The 16,167-nt window shown below is 43.9% G+C and overlaps 1 long non-coding RNA gene across 1 annotated transcript in view; it reads right to left on the minus strand.

The window, feature by feature from the left end:
* The window catches only part of LOC140901422 (uncharacterized), a 103,308-nt gene that overhangs the window by 57,714 nt on the left and 29,427 nt on the right, over positions 1-16,167 (minus strand). The window lies entirely within an intron of this gene.

Consider the following 16,167-nt stretch of genomic DNA (forward strand, 5'->3'; position numbering starts at 1 on the left):
CAGCATTGGATCACAGTGGGGCTCTGGCCTATGACTAGGGTTGCTAAGCACCGACACTATACAGATAATAGAACTGTTGCCAAGAGTGGCTGTGGACACCCCATCAATATAGCACTGAGAAAATGTAAAATTCACCCCATGCAGAAAGACAGCACAAGTCCCTACTCTGAGGATTTCAATGGATGTAAATGCCACCTCAGCCCTTTGCTGCATCTCTGCCCAGGGGTATATTTCACCAAAAGGTCAGTAGCCTTTGTGATCTCTTTTCCTGCTAAACTTGTATTACTTCATGCAACTCCACAGGCTCCTTATCCTGAATTTCTGGGAGAAAAGATCATCCTGTTTGGTGCTAGCCTGGGATTTGAGTTCTTTGAGTGAACTGAAGATGGAGGGTCTCAGATACTATGGTGATTGGGCCTTAAAAGTACCTAAGATAACTCCATCTCTGCAGGAAGCATGAAGTCCCCCCAAGAAACAGGTGATACTGGAGTTTAGGGTGGAACAGAAATTGTGTTTGACAGTTGGTATCCAGCTATAGAAAGACTAAGACTTCTTTAGCAGAGCTACCTAGTCTGCTGCATTGTCCCTCTAAATCAGAGAATTGCTCCATAATTAAGGAAAGAATGACTAACATGAAGTCAGGGGGAAAAAAAAGACCATTATTCATACTTATTGCCCTTGAATTAGCCAAGTAAAACATCATGTTTTAGTATAACTTCATAATAATTACAGTGATCACTGAATTCATGCCTCTTGAAGAGACTGCAGTTCCTTAAGAAATCTCCTTATTAATTCATGTGCCATTTCATTGAAATTACATAATAAGCTAATTTCAGCATTTGGATATTAAACAAGGTCTTTCCAAAAATATATGTATTCATTAGAGTCATGTGATCAATGGGAGTATGTCAGTAACAGACTTGACACACAATTACCTTTAAAAACACTTAACTGAAACACCAACTACTAGTAAGAGAAAATAGTAACAGTGATAATATAGTCTTATCTTAAATGCCAAAGGATCCTACTGTGCATTTCAAAGTCTGCATAGAGGAATTACATCAGCTCACTAAAATGCAGTCATCTCTGGGATGAAATACAGCAGCTGTTTAACAGCTCACAGCAACACTACTAGAAAGCAGAACTCAGTTTTAGTTTTTAGCTTCACTTCCTGACCCCCATTTATACCTCTCCCATACATCCCCAAATAATTCCTTTTCCTTGTGTATATCTTCCTGTTGACTGTAGAGATCACTCCTGTTTGGACTGGAAGGCTACTTTTTCAGCAGGTAGGAAAAGGATGTGTGTGTAAAGCAGCTGCTCTTTTGCTTAAGGATGTGGAGTGCGGCTGCAGAAGTCAAGAGAGGTCAAGCTTCACATTGGAAAGAGGGGGTTTGGACTGCAAGGCAGGGCAAGCAACTGTCGGCTCTGTCTGAGATGTATTCTTTCACACACTACATAACTCTAACAATTGTTAAATACAAGCTCTCCTTCCTTAATGAAAAGGACAGTAGAGCCTGAATGGTTCAGAACTATTTATGTTGCCAAAGCAAGTGGACCATTTTAGCTATTGGGAAGCAATGATTTCTTTGCATGTTACCAGAGCTGACCTGTTCAAGCAGACTTTTCCCAGCAGCAGCTGCAGTGTTCACTTATCACTGGCGGAGAAGTGACAACAGCACTTTCAGACCTTTCAGCTATAGGCCAGTTTGAAGGCAAAAGGTGATGAGGATGCATTGACCAAGTGCTGAAGCCTCTCACAAATCACTTGTGGCAACCATTCCCCATTGCTTTATGCTCTTGGACAATGGTGCACTGACTGCTGAGGTCTCTTTAGACTCCACCTGCTCCCCTGCAACAAAGCGCAGTTCTGCAATTAACTGGAGTGGTAGGAATTCAGAATACGTAACTGCAAAACTGGTGTAAAACCAGCCCAGCCCAGCCCAGCCCACAGTCATCTCTACCTCAAGCTTAGGAAAGTAGTAACTAAGAGTCAGACCCAAGATAGCCAACCCCGAAGATATTTGATTTTCCATCACTCTCTAATGAGAGATCCAGCCCTTTTTTAACCCTATGTTAAAACCAGGTTAAAACACACCTTTCAGATCGTTCACTGAATTGGGAAGATGCTTCTTATAGATTCCAGACAATCAATGTGTCTGTCACGCTCACCTCATTCATTAAATTTGCATGCGCATGGGTAATTGGCAGGTTATGGGAGTAGAAATTCAGTCTCACGTGTAGAGCGTCCAAACTATATATCCTCAGAATGTCCGTATAACAATACGGTAATAACTGATATAAGGTTAATCTTTAGTCTTCCATCAAATGAACTGAAGCACATTAAAAACCAACCAGGCATATTATGTGAGTAAAATTAGACAGCAGAACTGTTGCAATTCTTCAGCAATTTCTTCCATGCTGCCAACTTACACTTATACATTAATATTTCAAAAAATTCAATTGCTATTCAACTTTCTGACCAACTTTTTAAAATTAACCTATTTTTCATTCAAGCAAGAGTTAGCTTGTGACTTAGCAAGAAAAAACTCACTTAAACACTTTCTAGACTACCTCCGTTAGGAGAGTTAGCTGTGATCAATAAGCTGTTTGAATTAATTATCTATTTGAAATCTGAGCATGTTTATGTGTGAACCAGCCAGCATTCTGCATTGGAAACAGACAGAGAGGCTCCCTATCCCATCCCGGCGATGTGAAGTTCACCCTTTGTGGCAGGCCAGAATTAGGTCTCCATACATTTAAACCTCCTTGCTTTTGAGTACAGGAATGGTGTCCTTTGCATTTGCTGCTTTTGGTATACAGAATGTGTCCCAGAAGAAGTACTGACTCCATCAATTTTATGACTCCATGATTGTGTCATAATTTACAGTTCAGTCTACAAACTTGAAACATGAGACTAAACACAGCTACGGTAGAATTATGCACATGACTGTGTCACCAGGTCATGATGTTATGACCGTGAACGTACAGTATGTGCTGTGCTCATACAGAACATCAGTCTTCCTTGTGAAAATTAATGCAATATGCACCTTCCCTTGTGGGGGTTCTCCTCCCACCCCCACGTGTACTGAACACTTTGCTCAACTTTACACAAGAACAAATTCTGCCATAGATGTGCAGAGGACCAAAAGGCCTATGCACCACTTACATGCCATTTATGTTCTTAAAAACAGAAGTATACACAAACCATTCATTGGCTTTCTATACAGGTATTAATTTCACCAAGTGTTCAACCTTTTTTCATAAAGCAAGAGATTCCATGACAAAAAGTATTAACACAAAAGATTAAAAGGGTAATCCTGTCCCACCAAACTTAAAACACCACATGAAGACACTTGGTTTGTCACATTACAGACTGATTACAATTTGATTGTGTTTCAGTTACGGCAGCATATTCTAAAACATGACCCAGGGTCACATGTGTCACAGTTCTGAGTGTCTAAAGTTAGACGATTCCTAATTCTATATTTCAACTAAACAGCTGTATTTTCAGAGATGCAGGATACATGGGAACTCACTGGCTTTCCTAACAGCCTCATGTGCATGGCACCTTTGGAGAAGAATAAAATAAAACAAAATAAAAATAAATTAATCAGACCACATATACTGGAAGCCTCAATAGGCATTTAGGAGCTTAAAGTTTGAGTATTTCAGCCCCAGGTCTAAGCAATCAGAGCACAGCCTTCTTTTTTGAACTGGGGAGGTGAGGTTGGCCGTTCTGTAGTTAGAGCAGGGGATCAGGGCTGCAGGGTTCTAACCCCAGTCTTGGCACTGACTCACTATGAGCCAGATTTTCCAAAGAGCTCAGCACATTGGGTTCTGATTTTTCTAAAGTGCTCAATGTTGGGTCCTGAGCTCTTTTGAAGATCTCGACCACGTGACCTCGTGTAACGTGAAGCTCAAAAAGCCTACGTGATTTACCCTTCTGCAGAGTAGGTACAAAGCCACCTAATCAACTGTTAAAAGCACTTTCAGAGTCTGGGATGAAAAGCAAGACCCAGCATTAATGCTGCTTGGCATACTGAATGCATCCGATGAAGTGAGCTGTAGCTCACGAAAGCTTATGCTCAAATAAATTGGTTAGTCTCTAAGGTGCCATAAGTCCTCCTTTTCTTTGTGGCACACTGCAGTTATTTAAGTGTTAGTTAGGGTTTTTTTGTTTCAGGTGAGGTTAGACAATTTCAGAGTTAGGATTGGATTTGTTTTTTTATGGTGGGTTTTTGTTGCAAACCCTGTTTGAGATTAGATCCCAAACCTTAAATTTTGGTCGAGTTCCAGGAGTTAAGATTCGGGTTGATTTTGGGGGTTAAGGTCAGGTTTGGCTGTAAAATTTGGAATCAGGTTTGAATTTGGGGATCAGGATTAGGTTTAATAGAATCCTGCTGAAAGTGTCATTTTTATTTATTATCTCTATTTTAGGTTTTAAACTGTAGTAGCTGAGTGTCTTCCATGTTAAAAAAAAAAAAAAAAACCAATCGAAAGAGCCAAGTCCCTAGTGGACTGTATGGATTCTCTGGCTTTTGGTGGTCAAAGTTCTACAAGGGTTAGGTGGTGGTTGTTGTGGTGGTGGGGAAGGGGTGTGTGTGGGGGAATAAAAGGAGTGTTCATGTTGTGAGAGTCACTTGTGTTAGGAAGGCTCTCTCAAAGAAGATGGATTATCATCTTATTGCCAACAACCCCATGGCGCTAGGCACTGTACGAACACAGAACAAGAAGATGGTCCCTCAATGTCAAAGTGATTTGTTCTTTTGTAAGCATCCTCAAATCTTGGAGCAGCCAGGAATGAATCAAAGCTAGGTGAAACCTTGCTTATCCAATATTAGCGCTGCTCTAATTGAGAGATCAATTGGAAATCTGCCTTTTCATGAATGGTTTGGATAGCTGACAAAGCCACCTGTAGGGGCTGGAAAATAAGTTCTGCCTCATCACAAAAGAAATTCCATCTAAATGAACAAACATCAGATAATAAAAAACTTTAACACACTTGAAAATTGCTGCCAAACAGACAGGTAATCCAATCATGTATAGCGTACACCATGCCTTTGACAAGAGTCACCCTTAATTATTCTGCAATGAAAGGAACTGTACTCATTTCTGATAGGCCTAAGTGTTTTTATTATGACATGTAAATGCTGAGGCAGAGAATTAGCTAGCCAGAGCCTAAAAAGCAGCATTGCTTTCATAGGTTGGAACCTAAATAATATGTATTGCAAATAAGAGGCATATTGGCCTGGCTTTTCTACATTGTTTTGACTGGATTTTCAAGTCATAAAACCCTTCAATTGCCTCCACTCCACCCCACTTTGGTTGGAGCGGTCATCATAAATGGACAAAGAATTACTGGAGCTGTTAAATCCTCCAAACACTTCAGTGAAATTGACTGAGTGCTCGTAAAGGCACACAGTAAAACTCTGGCCAGGCTCTGTTTGGAGGCCCCACTCTCCAGAGCTGCCGGGCTCTGTTTGGAGGCCCCACTCTCCAGAGCTGCCGCAGCAGGGCTTTAACGTGGCTGTGTAGTCGCAGCACCAGCGCTGGGAGAGAGCTCTCCCCGTGCTGTAAGAAAAGCCACCCCGACAAGGCGTGCGGCTCCCAGCGCCGGTGTACCGGCTACACTGGCATGTTACAGCGCTGAAACTTGATGCACTCAGCCCTCAGACACCTCTCATTTGCCATTGACCTCAAGAAGAGTTAAGAGGGCTTGTCCCTAGGAGTGTGTGTGTCGGGGTGTGAGGGGGGTAGGGTGGGAGGGGGAAGAAGGGAAGAAATGGATTTTCCAGTTCTATACAGAAGCACCTTGCAGGATCAGGTCCTAGATATGGACAACTTCCTATTAACAGTATGGTACTCCTTTGGTTTTGTATTTACACAGAGTTTTCAGAGTTCATCATAGCACACAAACACCACCAATACCTCAACACACTTGTGGGAAGTGGGCATGGGTTTATATACGCTCATGCACAGAGGGGGGAAACAAAAGTAGCGACACAGCGATGTTTGCTCAGCAAGTCATTTCAAATCTATTATTTTTCTGTGTATAACAAACGTTTTCATTTTTCTTTAAAAAAAACTAAAGCATCAATTCTCTGCTATGGGACTAAATCTGGCTGTGAATTACATGGGTGTAAATCTGGAGTAACTCCATTGACTTCAGCAGCACTCCTCTACCTTACACTAGGAATAGTGAAAGAGAAGATAAGGGCAAGAGCCTCTCTCTCACGCAGGATACTTGCAAGCGTCTGAAGGAACACTGCCAGCCCCATGCCAGTCTGTGGGCTGCACACTGAGATGAGGAGGAGAAGGACACATTCTGGAAACAGGCAATAGTGGTAAATGACGTTTTGACAGGGAGGCTGTACTTAGCAGATGGGGAAAAAAATGATCAACGTAGATGACAGAGTTGGAACAACAGAATCTAACAGCTAATTAAGCACCTATTCAGGAGGTCCCAGACAACTATAAGAGATTTCACAGACTAAATTCCTAGCTACTTGGCTCTATTACCAACCATCTACACTCTCTTTTTTCCTTATGAAAGTAGAAGGTCACACAATCTCCTCTAGGTATTTCCATTGTAGCCTGTCTGGGGAGTTACGGTTGATGCAATTTTTTGTTTCATGGTACTCAAAATCTAACAGGCAAAGATGGGCCTGCCATGGGCTATTCGGAATCAGGAGCGCAGAAGTCATCATACTGGATCAGATCACTGGGCTGCCTAGCCATGCAGCCAGCTTCTGGCACTGGCCAATACCTGCAGAACATTCCATCCTTAATGCACCTGAGCGATTGTGCAATGCTGTATGTGTCCGGAGAAGGTTCCTCTCTGACCCCACGCCCCTCAAGGGGATCACCGTAAGCATAAAAAGCTCAACTCTGCATATCAGCACAGCACCCCCTACTCAGGCTGTGCCCTGGGGTTCCTGGTGGGGAATGTAACACACTCACAAAGGCTACAGAGCTCAGCCACAACCATTACTGTGGGGACTCAGCTGTCAAAGCCTCCTTGCCACTCCACAGCCTGGTGCAGCCTCATAGAAACTTCCCTACCCCCACTCCTTCCTAAATCCCTCTACCCTTGGTGCACAGGTACGCATTTGGGTCTGGGCCCAGCACCATGGGCCCCTGTATACTCCCCCTAAAACCTATCCCTCCCTGGCTTGCTCTGCAGAACTGCAATAGCGTGGGGCAATCCTCAGCCATGGATTAGAGGTAGGAATTCCCCTACAGCAATAGGTTTATGGAGATGTGGCATTGCCTTGGCCTGAATCACTAAAAGTGTTAGTAATGTTCCCGGAACCCTCCAACCCTTTCATAGGCTTCCTCTCAAGGAAGCTAATTGCACAGAGCTGCAGCAGTAGGAAATTTTTCCTTCTGTTGGTTCCCCAAGGATCTGTGCAATAATCTGCTGGTTAGATGATGATACTGAGATCTGCACAGGCTGACTGCAAATATGACACCATGCAAGATTAAGGAACGAAGGGACACGTCCGAAGTTATTGAAAATAAAAACAAACATACAGAACTGTAGCATTACTGGTGGGTGTAAGTTGCATCAAGATCCTTATTACCTGGCACTTTATAATTGTAGAGTGTTATTTAAACCCAGTTTCTGACCTCAGCTATACCAGAGTAAAAGTGGGGTAGCTATGTATTAGTCCACTGAGCCTTATTGTTATATTTAGCTACATCTCTCTCTATGGTACCAGTTTTTGAGACAGTAACTACATTGCCCTCCTGAGATGTCCCCTTTCAATTCCTGATTAATGCTGTGGAACAAACAAGAAGGACTGTATCTCACCACTCATGAGCCCAGTGCATGTGGAGACAAGATTTTGAAGACTTAATCAGTCCTATGTACATATAGAAGAGCGTACTCACCGGTGGCTTGGCCCCTCGCAGCTAGGCATGGGGTAGCAGCGTCTGTCTCCTGTGCCCCTCCCAGCAGCCACTCTCATCCTGCCACAGTCTGACTCTTCTTGTGACTCAGACCCCCAGCCAAGTCACATTTGAATCCCACCTCTTCCAGGGTAACAAAAAGTCCAGCAAACAATCACCCCACTCCTTGTATCTCATCTTCAGCCCTCAGCTCTGGGCTCTGTGAGCCTCACCTTCTCTCAGAGTGTTATTTGTCCTTATCAGGAGCTTCCCACCAAGCCGCTGACAGAAAACCCCAGGTCTACTGCCTACACTGGGATCCACTCCAGGGACCCTAGGATGGCAGCTGAAGTCTGCTTCAGCAGACTTTTTGCCACTGCCTGCCATTAACCTTTCTTCAGGCCTTTTCCCCAACCCTTCCCTGTCTCTGTGTGCTGAGCAACAGTTCCCAGAGTTTCTTCCTAGGGAGCCAGTACCTGCTATTAAGCTCAGAGCTTGTTCTAAGGCTGTGTTTTCCCCTCTGGCCTCTGAGCCCAACTACCTCCCCACCTGCCTTTGATCACCAATTATGCCTAAACACTCCTCAAAGAGCCACTCAGTGGCTTAATTGGGCTCAGGCTTCTCTTATTCCAGGAAGAAAAGGAGTACTTGTGGCACCTTAGAGACTAACCAATTTATTTGAGCATAAGCTTTCTTGAGCTACAGCTCACTTCATCGGGATCCTTTTCTTTTTGCAAATACAGACTAACACGGCTGTTACTCTGAAACCTCTTATTCCAGGGTTAGCCAGTGTGGAGCGTATACACCCCATCACAGTGTGACACTGAGTGGTACATAGGCTGTGTGCTAGCCCTCCGCACAGAGGGGAATTTCATCCCATATGAATATTCATGCAGTGCAGGCAGGACCAATAAAACTCATGTTTTGCTGACTTCACTATCATGTTTCAGGGCTTTGCCTTGGGAAGCTGCTGGGAACCTGGAACGCTCCTGTGGCATAGGAAATTCCTCTGGTGTGTCCGGATCCTTTGGAGCAAAATTTTGGAACTGCTGCACTAGGGAAGAGACGCTAACCAGGGGCCCGGCTGGGATATCTCTCCCCCAACAACCTCTGATCCTGAACTGTGCAGGGGACACCACGCACTAGGGTGACCATATGTCCTGTTTTGGCCGGGATCCTCCCCTTTTTAAGCCCTGTCCCAGCTGTCCCGACTTTTTTGACTTGATCAGTTGTCAGGAGCAAATGGGACAAATGCCCACTTTTGTCAAAAAGGTGGGGTGCCGAGGAATGCATGGGGGGGAGCGGCTTGGGCAGCCCCATGCTGGGAGGGGGACTCGGGCTCTTTTGCCAGCGGCTCAGGCCAGCCCTATGAGTGTGTGGCGGGGGGGCTCACGGGGTGTCCCATTTTCCCTTTGTGTCCACCCTACCACACACACACTCTAGGTGCAAAAGTACCCCGTTGGTATCTTCCCTCCCACCCACTATGTGGCCTTGGGGAAAACTGCAGAGCAGCCAGCGACTCCAGCGGGTAGGAACTGAAGCAGACAATGCAGGGACCTCTCGCTGAAATGACATAACATTTTCAGACTGTCTCTGCCGTGTGCTGAGCACCTGTTTTCTCCAGTACACCCATTTCTAGGGTGACTATAAATCCTGTTTTGGCCGGGTCAGTCCCCTTTTTAAGCTCTGTCCCGGACATCCTGACTTTTTTTTTTTTTTTTACAGAAATGGGCATTTGTCTCATTTGCTCTTGCCAAGAGATCAGGAGGAACATTGAGGGGGGCAGTAATGCAAGGAGCTGGGCAGTGATGTTTGGTGGGTGTCAGCCCCAGCCCCAGGAGACATGGGTCTCAGTCACTCAGCCCCAGGCGCAGAGCTGGGGCAGCGTCAGTCCCAGCCCTGGGTAGCAGGGAGGGGGGTGGTTTGGGCGAGCCCCAGGCCATCCTATATTTACTTTAGGAAATATGGTCACCCTACCCCTCCCTCACAGTCTCTTCACCTTTGCTTCACCCCACACCTGCTTCTCTTACTGGCTTCTTGTCTACCCAGTCTCCACCTCATTGTTCACTCTGCTGGTTAGATTATCCATTCCTCCACCCTGTGGCTGTCTGATCTATGTAGATTGTGAGCTTCCTGGGGACTGTCTACTACTGTGTTTGTACAGCTCCAAGCACAGTGGGGCTCTGATCCATCTGTGGGGCCCCACCATGCTACAATCATAGAAAATAGATTGGCTTTTGTCTTTTAAATCTCATTTTCACCCAGGCTTTAATAGTGAGTTTAGAATGCAGGAGCTAGAATTCAACCTTGAATCCTCTGAATGCCTAAGTTTAAACACCAAGAGCTACCTCACCCCCTGGACTCAGCCTCTGTTTGTAAGAAATCGACATCAGAAGCCCTTTTTTTCCATTATCACTGAGCCAAATCCAAAATAATGGAGCTCTGGTCTGCTTATTTATCTGTACAGAAAATCAAAGCAGGTTATCCAGGGACGTGATGTCTGCTTCAAGAAATGATGCAATTTTCATTCAGTGGAAGTGAAAGCAGGAGTTGAGGCTGACCTGCATGCCCAAGGGACACCCTGTGGAGCTGTTCAACAATGAGGTATTTGAGACAGCCCTCGATCAAGAAAAGATGTGGCTTTCCCTTGCACATTGCAAGACTGGTCTACACAATTAGCAATGAAAAAATATTTTCAACAAAGGCATAATTAACAACAAAATAGGTGTGAGACATTAGCTACTTATCAGTACTCACTTTTGCACTTATGACTTTTGTGTTTGACTTGCTAAGGATTAGGATGAATAGTTAAAACGCCATCTTCCAACTGAGAGCTTTATGTAAAGCTTCAACTGATACATCAATAAAAAAACCTTTCAATATGAATAAAAGATGCTTCTTAGTGGCAGGCACTGATTCCTGGAGCACCCTGGCAGCCTGGTTCAGAACCATGCTTACCTCTCTGCCTCAGTTTCCCTTTAAGGGCTATTGATAAGTTCAATGGGGCTTTGTGACGGCATTCTGGGGTGCAATCCTGACGAGCGTGTCATTGCTTGTCCAGCGACGCTGGGTGATTTACAATGTTTCGCTGCTGTAGCTCGCAGCCTGAGATGCTCTACAAGCATGCAGCTTACACCCTGAGTGTCTCTGTGCTGGACAGCCCTGGTTCCGCAGGTCTGACCCCAGCATCCTGTCTACAGCCCCACAGTCCCAATGTGCCATAGGCTTTCATAAATCACCTCGCTTGATAAACTTATATAATATAGTACTATTGTATGCAACCAGATGAGTCACTTGCTTGTCACTTGAGGTTCAGACCCCCTGTCTTGATAGCAGAAATAAAGTTTCTCTTCCCTGCTGGAAGCTGTCTCCTCCCCTATTTGTTAGCTTTGTTTACCTAATCTGTCTCTGCCTGACAACCAGGCAGGTCAGAGGAGCAAATACTCATTCTTTTGTCTCGGGCAGACCCATCTACCAACTCCCCATGACCTGCCTGGCCTAAGCACATTTTAGTCATCAGTCCGGCATATATCCATAACTCTTAATACACACCGCGTATATACATCACACAAGAACATGAATGGTCAGTGCGCTATTAGTTTTCCAATGCCATATTACATTACACCTTTTCTATACTGATTATAACCCTAGTGACCTGGGGTACACTGAACTGGTCAGGCCAGCTGAAACTCATTATTTTATACCAGTGAGACCCTTGCCTTCTGGCCCTGGGATGCTCTTAGGGTCACACCTCTCCCCTTACAAAGCTGCAGGAGGGTTTGCCATTGCCTGACTCAGAGGCAGCAGGTCAGAGCCCTCTTCCCTGGACAGGGTATCTCCCACCATATTTTATTTTTCATTGATATAGAAGAAACCTGTTTTTTCACCTTTGTTCACAGTCTTCAGGGCATAATATCGTAGAGTATCCATAACTTCACCTGCAGAGTTGTTACAAATATGTCACTGTAACATTAATGACCAGCGTGTTGTTAGCTTTCAAACGACATATTATATGTCCCCTTTTAAATAAATCTCATGATGCCAGAGTGTGAGGTGTAGTGAGTACGTCAGGCCTGATAAGAGTTGCTGACACAGAATAGCAAACCACCACTGGGCTTCTTTGTCATAGGCTTGTCTATAGCGAACAGTGGCCCTTCGGGGGTCTAGTTGATTAAAAGAACAGCCAAACATGATATGCAATCATGCCTTCACCCCAGCCTCCAAAACAATTCTTATGAACCACTGAAGGCCCATTTAAGTCCTATTTTGAGGGCTTAATTGATGCAAAGGCCTTGTGTTGTCCCATTGCACTGAAATGAGTTTCATTTTCAATCTATTTTCCCGGGTGCCTGGGACCCATCTGTGAACTAATAGAGCACTCATCTATTAGAAAACATATGCTGAAGTATTGTTATGCTAACAGTTGCGAATGGCTGGTATCAGGTCAGTCTTTGGTCCAAAGCCATTCACAGACCTCCTTAAAGCCCATGGCTGTGCCAAGCACTCTTTCAGCCTGACCAGAAGGGTTTGATGTTCCCCAGATGTGGGGTCTGAAGAAGCTGCATCTTGTGTTTGTTTCTTTTGGATCTCGACAAAAGCTTTAATCAAATAGCTTCAGTTTAAAATAGCTCCTTGGCCAGGGAATGTAATGTTAACTTTAGTCAGCACACCTCCTTGTGAACTTCAGGAAATTCTCAGTGGGTGGTTTGGGCTTTAACATGGCTTGTATTGGTTTAGCTTCTGAGAGTCAGACCATTATTCAAATGAACAAACAAAACACCCCAAACCAACCAACCAGTGTGTCACAGCCTTGCCAACCCTTCATTGCTGGACACGAGCAGGAAAGATGATCCCTACAGATTGAGATGTCTGTTTGGAGCACTGACTATGCAAGTCTTTGAAGCCCCTATTACTCAGTCAGAAGAAGGCTACCATGGATAAGGGCCGGGCCGGTTATGCCCCGCTGTTCAGATGGGGTCAGGCCTAAACTAGAGCAGGTCACTTTCACTGCACTGCAATTTATTATTTACAGTACTGTGAAGCCAAGGGCCAATTAAGCACCTTTGTCTTTTAGAACAACATTGGCACAATCTATTTTTGTCTTCTCTATCAGAACAACAAGGCTGGTTAATGTGGGGACCAGTTGCTGTGGTTATTTGACGTGACAAACACTTCCAGTTGCTCTTTGTGCTGTGTTGCACAGCCTAGGATACATTGGGATTTGTTGCTTTCAGGGAGGAGAGGGGGAAAGAGAGGGTGGAGCAGAACTCTCAATAAATGCACATGCCTTGCTGAATACATAGCTTCAAAGGGCTTTCAAAGAGCTGGTATTTAAATTGCTTTCATTTGACTGTGTTTGTCCACCTCAAAGAAAGCTTAACTTTGAACTGCACTGCACAAGCTGTAATCCTGTTTTCCCCTTGCGAAAATTAAAGGCATCTATTATTTATTCTAAGAAAATGATGGATAATTTCAAACCCTCTGGTCTTTAGTTGCTGCTATGGGAGGTAGGATAATAGGCAGAATGATCAGGGAAAATTATCGTAAATCATCTTCCGCTTTAAAAGATATCAGAAACTAGTGAAGTGTGTCCTTGGAGGTGAAATTCACTTTTGTACAGAGGACCAGCACAAGGCCTGTATTCCATTGACAGCCCATTCAGAGCTTCAAAATAGGTATTAAATGTGATTCCAATGGTGCAAAAACCACATGCTGCTTATCTGTATGATGTGTGTGAATTTCATCTTAATGATTACCTGCTCTATTCATTCCCTCTGAAGCACCTGGCATTGGCCACTGTTGGAAGACAGGATACCGGGCTAGATAGACCTTTGGTCTGACCCAGTATGGCCGTTCTTATGTTCTTAAGTGACACAGAGCAGCACAGATTGCTGGCTATTGTAATGGCTACGCTATGCAGTTCCTACACAGTTACTGATCTTCCAGCCCATTGCTTTGTAAAGATCTTTGGGTTACAGAGGTCTGGGTCTACCATTAAATTAGATTGACACAGCTACATTGCCCAAGGCTGTGGAAAATGTCTCTCCATGAGCACTATGGTTAGGTCAACCACTACCCTGTTTAGACATGGCTAGGCTGAAGAAAGAATTCTTCTGTTCACCCACCTACTCCCTCTTGGAGAGGCAACTTAACCCCGCTGATGGAAAAAAAACCCTTTTGCCAATGCAGGAAGCATCTACAGTGCAATGCTGTGGTGCTTGTAGTGTGGACACAGCCTAAGTGTGCAACACCAGCAGAACACCGAATTACACTGTGCCCGTTTGTTCACAAGACTCTGCATCCTGGCAGTCCCCCGACCTGCCTCTGTTCTCCGAAACAATTCTGGGTTTAAACAGTTTTTGCTGAAAAAGGTCAAGTTCAGGAATAAGCTTCTTTTCAACAACCTCTCAAACAGTGTGTCATACCAGCATTTCACCTAATCAATAATACACTGATCACCTGTCATAACGTACCATTCTCATTTGGCTCCAACATCATGTAGTGAATGGCCCTATTAGCCTTTCAGTTGCAGGGGCCTCTGTGTGGACATGTATTGGATCAAACATGAAATGAGTGTGAGCAGCTCCAGCCTACTCATACAGGCTGGAAATGGAAAGGACTATTAGGGTTCCTGATCTGTTTCTGCCTGGCCATTACATGATTGTTCCCTATGGCATATTTCCTAGCCAATCATGTTGTCTAACCTTAAAAGTCTCCACTTTCTTGGGAGACTAATAATGAAGCTCACCAGAGAAGATTTGCTTAATATAAGCGTAATTTTCTATTCCTTAATATCATCCCACTGCTACTAGTTATACCCTATAGTCTAACCCTAAACAACTGCAGTAGATTTTTACACGAAGTACAAAGTCACTTCATAGTTTGGTGAAATGTTGAGATGCTTGTCATGCAAACAGGTGAAGGAATGGGATTGCCCAGGTTATTAATGGTATGTGGAACATTTGTACATATTATGACCCCAGTCAGCAGTGACTAGAAGTTTGTTCCTGAACTGTGCAAAATGAGTACATGTGCATCATTAATACAATCCCACGTGTCCATTGTACAGGACCATGGCCACAACTGGCACCAAGCAAACCTTCTTCTGACAGCCTCCGCAGATAGGCCAAGGGATGAATGGGATTTGAAGACTGAGCCAATCTTTCTTACCCTAAGCAATCATCCCTCTACATCATAGTAGAGGCACATTGTCAGGGTGACACCTTTCATTGGCAATCAGTAAAATATATGAAAACAAAATGGCAGTTTTCATATTAATTTCTTGCCTAGTTTCTCCAGATCATTTCTATCCACATTACATGTTAATAACCCTATAAGACAATGCTGGGTACAATAAGAAGATCTGGCTATCTCTGGCATTTACAGGATGCTCTAAAAATACTTGCATCTGCCCACTTCTGTTGCTGATTACATGCCTTTAAACTACTTTCCTTCTCTTATCACAGCTGTAGTCATCTACCACAAAGCTGGTATTTACATTTCAAATAAAAGTTAAGATTACACCATGATGATCCTAACCCACGTTGTTATCCCCTCATTTATTTGTCCATAAGCAAAAGGTGATTTTAGCAGAGCTGTGGGGAGATGGTGGACAGCAGGTGCATTCAAATGCTCAACAATGCTTCCTATACAACATTTTAAACTGGAAGTGAAAATACAATAATCTGATTTTGGCCTTATTGCAGAAATGGAACAGGTGTGCTTTGAAGTGATGCAACGCTATTAAGGAAAACTGGGAATACTGTTAGTATGTTGGCAACAGTATGGCAATGTGCCTGGGTAATTAGCCCTTAAAATTAGGGAGGGAGCCTTTGGAGCAAAATAATTGGGGGTTCACTAAGAAGCAAGCTATGTTCTGGACATAGTGACTAACCAGTATGTAATACGTGGATACTGTCATTTTTAATGCATTAACAGGGTAAAGGTAACACATTTACATGGAGCTAAGTATTTGCCCACAATAGAAGGCTGAACAATTTATTTTAGAGCTGATGGGTTCTTTTTTATTTGTGTAGAGCTGAACATAATCTACTTTGTTTCCTTTTAAAAACAAAATCTTGAGCTTACTTTTATATCTGAAGCGGATTGGTTAAGTGTTTGGGATTCAAACATAGTTGAATGCTGCCTGACTAATTATAATCCACTCATTTGTAGTGAGTACTGCACTTTGCCCACTGTCACTGCTTTATTTTAGTACTGAGAATTAATGACTCGACCAAAAATCCTTAGACAGACATATCATGCCATTGATTT

This window comes from Lepidochelys kempii, chromosome 21, assembly GCF_965140285.1.
Source record: "Lepidochelys kempii isolate rLepKem1 chromosome 21, rLepKem1.hap1, whole genome shotgun sequence".
Classification (NCBI taxonomy): Eukaryota; Metazoa; Chordata; order Testudines; family Cheloniidae; genus Lepidochelys; species Lepidochelys kempii.